Raw genomic sequence first — 10,182 nt, 5'->3', positions numbered from 1 at the left:
GTTGCACGCGCCTAGCAAACTTACGTTTAGGGGGGAGCGAGCAGTTTATGAAGTAAAGCCACCACGCCCGCATTAACCTTTTCGCTGCTACAGAGACGTGCTCCCCGCATTCGGCGCTGTGCGCGACTTTGTCATCACTGCAATGGCTGGTTCAAATGGCTCTGAGCACTATGCGACTTAACTTCTGAGGTCATCAGTCGCCTAGAACTTAGAACTAATTAAACCTAACTAACCTAAGGACATCACACACATCCATGCCCGAGGCAGGATTCGAACCTGCGACCGTAGCGGCAGCTCGGCTCCAGAGTGTAGCGCCTAGAGCCTCACTGCAATCCTCGCCTGTGCAGAAACATGGTGTTCCGACTGCTTTGACACATCATTCGATTTCACAAAAACTATTTGGCCCTAAAGTTTGATTTTTACACATCTTCTTGACTGATACCTTCCCCCCATAAATGACTTAATTTTGTTTCGATGTTCAACGCAATTATTGTGCAGCATTAAATGTAGTAAACCACTGCATGAAATTTTGAAGAGTTTGCAGAGGTAAAAGTCCATAGCGTATACTTTCCGTATGGTTGATTTCAGTTGCCACTAGAAATTTCAAAATATTACATTCAAACGAATAAAATTCATGAGGTAAGACACTCCGATATTGTTTTTAAGTAAAGAAAATATTAAGCAATGAACAAGGTTTGAACTCGGAACCGTTCGCCTAGCAGCCAAACACTTTAACCATTTTTTTCTTTCTTTCATTTTGTTCGTTATTGATCGTTATGTTTGGTCATTGCGGACGTCGCAAGACATCCTGTTCAAGTTCGGTGGTTGATCCTTCTACTCAGTTTTTTTTTATTAGTTTAGAGCCGAACCGGCTCTCTGACCGAACACGCTGAGCTACCGTGCCGGCAAACCATTAGCCTAACGCAGCTCGTCATTAAATAGTCTTCCTGGAGGACTTTAAACTGGGACGCAAAATACCGTCAAACACTGTTGGTATGACTATGAATTAGTCACGTTTCGTCGAAGTACAATAGGAAATAAACAATTACTGCTGTTCTTTATCGCGAAAAAACGGTTAGTGAGAATGATACAAACACCTTTCCTTGCTATCGCCTGAATTAAGAGGCTTATTACGTGTTTGATTTAATTAATTAATAGAATATGAAGCAACTGGTATAAAGAATGCTTTTTCCAAACTTTCTATTAAAGAAAGTCTGCTATCAAGACATTGCCTTCGTTCAGTTACTTTATTTATGACTGAACATTTCTAAAACTGAAGACTCGTCTGTGCTCTGTACTGCAGTCGAGCTGTGGCAACGTCGTTTTCTGTTCATTGGCTGACTGTGTTTAGTGAGGTCAGATGCGCAGAACGAACCTAAACTCGGCCGCCGTCATAAATGACGCGCACTTTAACAGCATTTGTCGTGCGGTCCGCCACCTTTGTGTGTTGCCTATAACCGAGCGGTAGCCAGCTGCCGCTGTGGCAACACTGTAGCGGCAAGTGACGGACGTCAAGTATCAAGTGATTTTAATCGGTCTGTTTGTCAACAATACCTGCAGCCCAGTGAGTAGAGCCGGCTTGGGGCAGGTGCCATTGGAGCAGTTGGCAGAGGCACCGGCGAGGAGCGCTGGCGCGGCGGATGCGCCACGCAGGAGGGCGGCAGGGGTGGCGCAGGAGCGGGCCCGGAGGACCGCGAGCAGCGAGACGGCCGCCGCCGCGGCGCTCAGCCACAGCAGCGCCGCGACCAGCCGCTGGCGCCGCATGCCGCCGTCTGAGTGCGCTCACCCTCCGCCTCGCCGGCCGCTGCGGCACTCAGCGCCAGTCTGACGCCGTGTAAACGTCGCGCTAAGCCCAGCCGCTCACACGCAGATTTAGGCGAACAACTGTTTAGTTTTTAAAATGAGACCAACGTTCGTTACGAGCTGTACAAAGCTCAGATTTGTTACTAGCTGTTCCCCGCCACACGTCGCCCTGGCTCTGGGCGCTTAAATGGAAAAGAAAGAAAACAGAAACGGGACGTTTCTAACACACGCCGGAAAAAAAAATTAGTACATCCTCTTAGCGGTTTTCTAATTCACTCAAGATTTATTGTTCCAACAGTGCTTATGGAATACATGAAATGATTACATTTGCAGTTCAATAGCACAAGCGGTTCTGAGATACCACGTATGCTGAAACACACATTTGACACTGAAGAGACAAAGAAACAGGTACACCTGCCTAATAACGTGTAGGACCCCCTCCAGCACGCAGAAGTGGCGCAGCACGACGTGGTATGGACTCGACTAATGTCTGAAGTAGTGCTGGAGGGTACTGACACCGTGAATCGTGCAGGGCCGTCTATAAACCCGGAAGAGTAGGAGGGGCTGGAGATCTATTTTGAACAGCACGTTCCAAGACATCCCAGATATGCTCAATAACATTCATGTCTGGGCAGTTTGGGGGCCAGCGGAAGTGTTTAAACTCAGGAGAATATTCCTGGAGCCACTCTGTAGCAGTTGTGGACGTGTCGGGTGTTGCATTGTCCTGCTGGAATTGCCCATGTCCGTCGGAATGCAGAATGGACATGAATGGATGCAGGTGATCAGACAGGACGCTTACGCACGTGTCACCTGTCAGAATCGTATCCAGACGTATCAGGGGTCTCATGTCACTCCAACTGCACACGCTCCACACCATTACAGAGCCTCCACCAGCTTGAACAGTCCCCTGCTGACATGATGGCTCCATGGATTCATGAAGTTTTCTCCATATCCATAAACGTTCATCCGCTCGATACAATTTGAAACGAGACTCGTCTGACCAGGCAACATGTTTTCAGTCATCAACAGTCCAATGTCGGTGCTGATGGGCCCAGGAGAAACGTGCAGTCATCAAGGGCATACAAGTGGGCCTTCGGCTACAAAAGCCCATATCCATGAAGTTTCTTTGAATGGTTCCAACACTGACACCTGCTGATGGTCCAGCATTGAAATCTGCAGCAATTTTCGGAAGGGTTCCACTTCTGTCACGATGAACGATTCTCTTCAGTCGTCATTGGGCCCATTCTTGCAGCATCTTTTTCCGGCCGCAGCCATGTGCGAGATTTTATATTTTACCAGATTTCCCATATTCACGGTACACTCCTGAAATGATCGTACGCGAAAATCCCCACTTGCTCGCGACCTCGGAGATGCTGTGTCCCATCGCTCGTTCACCGACTATAACACCACGTTCAAACTCATTTGATAACATGTCATTATAGTAGCAGTAACCGAGCTAACAACTGCGGCAGGACTTGTTGTCTTATAAAAGCATTGCCGACCGCAGCACTGAATTCTGCCTTTTTACATATCTCTGTATTTGAATACACTTTCCTATACCGATTTCTTTGGCGCTTCAATGTAGTAAGTGCGGTGTAGTCTGCATGGGCGGCAACACAGGCAATGACTCTGGCGTCTAGTCCATCGTACAGACGACCAATACTGCCCTGGAATACGTTTATCACGCCCGTTCGACCTCATCACGTAGTTCTGCAAGAACGAGAAGCACGACTCACTTCCCGTCCCATCATACCCCACAGGTGTTCGACTGGAGATGTCTGGAGATCGTGCTGGCCAGGCAAGTTGCTGCACGTCTTGCAGAGCACGTTGGGTTTCACGGGTAGTGTGTAGGAGAGTATTATCCTGTTGGAACAACGGATCACATTTCTGTTGCAAGGACAGCAAAAGTATAGAACTAACAACATACTGCACGTACCGAGCGCTGTTTAGAGTTCCCTCTAGAAACACCTAAGGTGAACGGGGGTTGTTTATCGCATTCCAGAACATAAGGCCTGGGGTGGGGCTAGTGTGTTTTGGACGCATGTGCTCTACGAGACAGCGCTCACCAGGTCTACATCACGCACGCAAGCGACCATCACTTGCGTGCAGGCAGATTCTGCTTTCATCACTGAAGACATCGGCGCGCCATTCCATCTATCAGGTGTTCGTCTGACGGCACCAGTCGATGCTGTGGGGTGAGTGGAAGGCGACCTAGAGATGCGCATGCCTATAGTCCCACTGCTAACAACCGGTGCGCGCGGGTTCGTGTTGACGCGTCTCGGCTCCCATGCCCCTACATCTTATCTGTGCTGTGGTAGCTGTACGATCTGCCGCCATTGCCCTTATAATACGACCATCCTGGCGGGCATCTTTTGCGTGGACGTTCAGAATCTCGTTTACGGATGTGGCAATGTTCACGCAACCACTGATACCAGCACTGTTGCACAACTGGCACAGCAGGTTCAAAATGGCTCTGAGCACTATGGGACTTAACATCTGTGGTCATCAGTCCCCTAGAACTTAGAACTACTTAAACCTAACTAACCTAAGGACATCACACACATCCATGCCCGAGGCAAGACTCGAACCTGCGACCGTAGCAGTCGCGCGGTTCCGGACTGAGCGCCTAGAACCGCTAGACCACCGCGGCCGACGGCACAGGAGGTCCAACTTGTGTGGCAGTTCTTTGAAAGGATCACCCCGCCACTCGGAAGGCCACAATTCGACCCCTTCAAACACGGTCAGCTGTCAGTAGAAAGCACGAATGCGTCTCGGTGCCATGGTTGCCTGCTCGCTTCACCATTTCTGTCCGTCTTTTTCTCCAACCTCTCTCTCACTCCTCCTGCCCTTTCTGTCTCCCTCTATTTCTGTTCACTTCTGTTCACAACTGGAGCAGTAAATTAGTAGCTCAGTTGCTGCTAGTCTCTGACCAATGGTGCGGGATGATGTAGAACGTCACAGGGAGTCCATTACTAGTTTGCAAATGGCAGACGTGAAAGCGAAAGGACGCAGAATGTAGTGTCCTCCCTTGTGATGGTGAGACGTGGTCCAGCAGAATCTTGGCGACGAGCATGCCTTCCCTCACGTTGCCACGCAGTCCAACTCGGACCACTGTCGCAACTGGATGCCCCACAACTCTATATATTGCACGATTTTACCAGCTCCTTCAGACTCCGTCAGCTGCTGATAACGCTGTATCACACGAAAATGCGGCATCACCGTGTGCTCCTCAGGGATCACTCAACGTCTGACGCTGTTCTCGCCGCTTATATGCTCCATCAGGCCTGATAACAACACTAAACATAAACGACACTAGTGCACTCTGATGACTGTTCTACCTGTCACAGAGAATTGCAACTACTGTCATTTACAAATCTGTAGATGATGTGTATATGTACTAAGTTACATTGACATCCGACGATTTCTTCAAACTGATATTATAGGAATTCTTCTGTCTGTCTGGTGGGACAAGAAACGACCTCGGTTTGCGAAGATTTTCTGGTTGCCTCTCACCTGCCTCTCGCTGTGTATGTGCTAGGACAAAGCCCACTATGAGCTGGAGAAGAAGAATGTTCTACAAGCCCTGATTAGCCCATCCATGATGTACCTCCTGTACACCTGCAGGGTAGGATACATCGAATAAAGAAAACATAGAAGCAATTATCGTTAGCAGAGGAGAAGCAGAGATTCAAATGAAATTAGCTATTACTTCCCCATGAGTTTATTAATGGCATTACGCAAGGTAAATTACAGTGCAGTAGATTCAAAGACCTTAGAAATCTAGTTGATGTGAATGAATTCCAGCTTGGGCTTAGAAGAGATGGCTCCACAGAACATGTGAAATAGGTGTTAAAACTTATCGTTACTGCAAACGAAGAGCACGCAGGTGGTGTAGTAATAGACACAGCTGAAGCTTTTGACAGGCTATGGCGATGAAGAAATCATGGGCATGAATCATCAGATTCACAAGTTGCTTGGAATGACAAGAAATATTGAAAACAACATGATAGTAGGTGTCTTTAATCTTGTTGTGGGGAGCCACAAAATAGTGAAATGTGCTGATAAATTTGGAATAGAAAATGAAAGTAATTTGTGACCACTATGAAATGATAGCAAAAGGCATGGTTTGAAGTTATAGATACTGTAGTGGCGCACTCGTTACCGTATCACGCGCCTTGCATTAATCAGCTATGCACAACAGTTCACCGCCCATGTGTGCCTCAGTATACTTGTGCGACTGTTCATGTAAATACTGGCCAACCAGCCACCACCACGAAGCACTGAATTGGTGACCACTGCAGAGCAGGCCATCACCTTGAGGCCATGGAAACATCGTCGCTCACCTGCCATCCACTGGAGCAGCCATCACTGACCACCATCCAATGGGACTATGTGCCTTGGTGGTCCAGCCTTAGCATAATTGCCTGAGGGTCGAACTGAGACCCTCTCATCCACCGAGCCACTGGGCGTCTGCTGTTCTCAAGTTCCAACAGCCAGACATCGAGACCAGAACTCTCTGCCTAGATGTCTCCACTTTCGTGATTCGTCTTGTCGTTCCAACACCTGAAACTACTCTGCCATCTATTTGGAATGCCGACCACAGAAGGTCGTTCCTCTCCAGAGACATGTTGAGTACGGCATCCACAGGTGTCTACATGACAATGCTTTGCTGCCGCGGACAGTGAGCTCGATGCCCACTTTCCACCTGTGGACGTGACCACAAGACCTCTGTTGTGACTGTTGTGACTGGATTGCTCTCGCCTACCCACTAGAGAATCCCATGCCCCTACATTTAGTGGGACAATATTGGATGTTGGATGTCGACTCAGAGCAACAATGGCAAATCCAACTGCAGCAGCAGTTCAATGTTCAGCATATAAGTGTAAATAAGTCCCAATTATTAGCATTGCATGGGCTTGTAGGGTCATTAGCTTTTTTTCCCTTTCTGAACTGAATAATATTTTATGTACGTTTTCTTTGCCTTCTCGTAGTGACAGATTGTGAGCAAGATGACGTTAGGTACTGAGGACGAGGAGGTACCAGCTCACGAGACAATACAGCACTTATTTCATCAAGTTTCTCAAATGTAAATGGTTAATTAAGAGTTAAATAAGAAACTAGAGTTGTTATGAAAAATGCAGTTTAGAGTTACATAGGGGACTGGAGAAGTTACGGCAGGAGGGAAAGGAAGAACCCTACCACCCGCCCCAGTATGTTTCAACCTGTCCTTGATGCTAACACGGTGCCATTAGTTACGCCTTTTTTTGGTAAATCGAGGGATGATGTTTTGATCTTCATGGATAACGTACGCAAGGCCACAAAATTAGGGGAATGGAATGATGAGCGGTTATTGAGTATGGCTCGACTGAGATTAACAGAGAGTGCAAGGGCACAGCTTATGCCTTCTAGGATTTCTAGGAAAATTATTGGAACTGTATTGAAGGAAGAACACTTTTAGGCACTATTAGGAACAGCTGAACTGTGTAGTGCAAAGTCAAACGGAGAGCATAGAAAATTTTTGTGGACAGGGTAACTATGAACTTAGAATGACAGTGTCAACAAAACCATTCTGTAGGAGGCAGAGCAAGAGGCACTGAACGCATGCCTGCAGGGGTTGGCATCTGCAGTTTCCAGTAAGGTATGAGCGGAGTTTCAAAAGGCATTAAACGAGGCTGTGGTAACTGAATTGGATCTAATAGAAATTGATAGAATAGACTTACAGAAAGGAGGGTGTTTTTTTAATATGGAAGTCACATGTTATCAAAGTAGTCAGCGTGGGCAGAGATACAGGAACCCACAGTGTGGAGAGAGTAAGCGAGCCAGACATTTGGAGCGGGAATATCAGCGTTGGTATCCACAGGCGCAGAGTAGATGGGTGCAGGATGGAAATCACACTTTGGCGTTAAACAGGTGCAAGAGCATTACAGCCACTTTGTGACATTCCTAGTAAATGTAAACACAGTTGGCCACAGTGCTGGATTAGTGCAGGGGGGGGGGGGGGAGGGTTATGGGTTATTGTATGACTAGATATGTAAGAAGACGGGCATGTAAGTTTTTACTGGTTGTGGGATCGCACGTATCCATGGAAAGTCAGGATGTAGTAGGGGTAAGAAATTTGGGCCCACCTCACTGTAGACTGAATGGTGTAGGTGTGGGTAACGTTCAGTCGGTCGGTTCAGCAATGATGAACTTTCATGTGGGGGAAAGACTTCCTGACTTGTTTGGAAGTACTTCCTCGGGTTGGAAGCAGCTATAATGTCGTAACTGGACTGAATTTACTGAGGAAACATCAAGCTAAAGTAAATACGGAACAGCATGTAGTACAACAGGATGGACATTCCTCACACGAAACTGCTACAAGATACATCTCTGGTGTAAGGGAAACAAGCTGCATGCACAGTCCCTTAGAATCGACTCATGTGATGAAATACCACAAGATACAGGGAAATTAGTCAGGCTAGACGTAGAAACAGATTTTTCAGTCAAGAATTCATGTATAGTGGAACAGTAGGTGGAAAATGAAGAACTGAAGGAAATACGTTGTTTTGTGTACTGTGGTGTCTCATACGTGCACGAGGTTGATGGAAGCCAAATAGTGCCCTTCAGCATAGATAATTTTGGTCCATTAGGTGTAGGGCTACGGCGAATATATCGATATCCAACGTAGAGTTACTGAGGAAGATTTGGATAAAGGATTGAGTCAGACAGTAGTAGCCGACCGAGACAGACGCAGCAACAGGGGAGTAACCGATTTTGTGACATTTACGAGTTCCTAACCAGGAGCGAATTTTATTATATCACCTGTGTGGTTTAATAGTTTATTTTCTTGATTTTCTTCGTGTAAATTTAATATCTGACAGCCGCAATTCTCAAGTTTTCGTCTGCGTCGGAAAGCAAACCGATTTTGTGACATATTACAAGTTCCTAATCAGGGGCGAATTATTTAGTTTTACCTGAGTGCTTCGATAGTTAGGCTTTTGAATATGTGCGTATTATTAGCCACAGTTCCTGCGTTTTCGCCAGGGTCTACAGTAGAGTTGCGCAGCATGTGCCGATATTCTGTTTATCTGCACAGTTTATTTTTCCACAGTCTTTAGTAGGGACAGGGACTGCGATTGTTGTGTGTGGATGCGAGCCGAGTTGGTGACACTTTGCTCTCAGCTTCAGGCTGTGATGGCTTCGGTTACACAGCTTGAGGCTGCAGTGGATGGGCACCACTGTTGTGGGCCAGCTGTGGGGACCCAACGGACGTCCAGCACGTCAGAGTCCTCTGATCAGTCCTCACCAGTGGCCAACCCAGTTACTGCTCACACTGAGCCTGACCCCTCACCTGTGGTCGAGTGGGAGGTCGCCCCAGGGTGAAGCAGGCGGCGAAAGACTTCCCAGGAGGTCGCACGTAAGGTCTCCCCGGTTTGTTAACAAACAGGTTCCAGGTGCTGTCTGTGGCTGACACTGCCGCTGAGCCAGATGCTGTCGCCTGTCCTGTTTCAGAGGAAACCACTCAGCCTGCAAGATCTGGGCAATCACAGAGGGTGGGAATATTGGTAGTTGGGAGCTCCAACTTTAGGGGTGTTATGGGGCAGCTTAGGGACTTGGCTGACAAGAAGGGGAAGAAAACTAATGTGCACTCCGTGTGCATACTGGGTGGAGTCATTCCAGAAGTGGAAAGGGTCCTCCCGGATGCTATGAAGAGCACAGGGTGCAGCCAACTGCAGGTGGTTGCTCACGTTAGTACCAATGATGTGTGTCGCTTTGGATCAGAAGAGATTCTCTCTGGCTTTGAGAGGCTAACGGAAGCTGTAAAGGCAGCCAGTCTTGCTTGCAAGATAAAAGCAGAGCTGACCATTTGCATCATAGTCGACAGGACCGATTGTGGACCTCTGGTACCGAGCCGAGTGGAGGGTCTGAATTAGAGGCTCAGACGGTTCTGTGACCGTGTAGACTGCAGATTCCTCGACTTGCGCCAAAGCGTGGTTGGGTTCCGGGTTCCGTTGAACAGGTGTACACTATACGCAGGAGGCGGCTACACGGGTGGCAGTGCTGTGTGGCGTGGACTGGGCGGTTTTTTAGGATAGAGGGTCTCAGGAAAACACAAAAATGGCTTCAGTCACAAAGGGTGCAAGCTGAACACAGGAAGAACGTAGATACAGGAACCATTGGTAAAACAGTTGTAAATTGTCGTAGCTGTGTTGGGAAAGTGCCAGAGCTCCAAACGCTAATAGAAAGCTCTGATGCTCAAATCGTTATAGGCACTGAAAGCTGGCTAAACCAGGATATAAGCTCAGCCGAAATTTTGGCGAAGAACCTAACGGTGTTCCGAGAGGATAGGCTAAACACAGTTGGCGGTGGCGTGTTTGTTGCTGTTAGAAGTAGTTTAAC

Source organism: Schistocerca serialis, chromosome 2, assembly GCF_023864345.2.
Source record: "Schistocerca serialis cubense isolate TAMUIC-IGC-003099 chromosome 2, iqSchSeri2.2, whole genome shotgun sequence".
NCBI classification, from domain to species: Eukaryota; Metazoa; Arthropoda; class Insecta; order Orthoptera; family Acrididae; genus Schistocerca; species Schistocerca serialis.
This window is presented reverse-complemented; position numbering follows the sequence as displayed.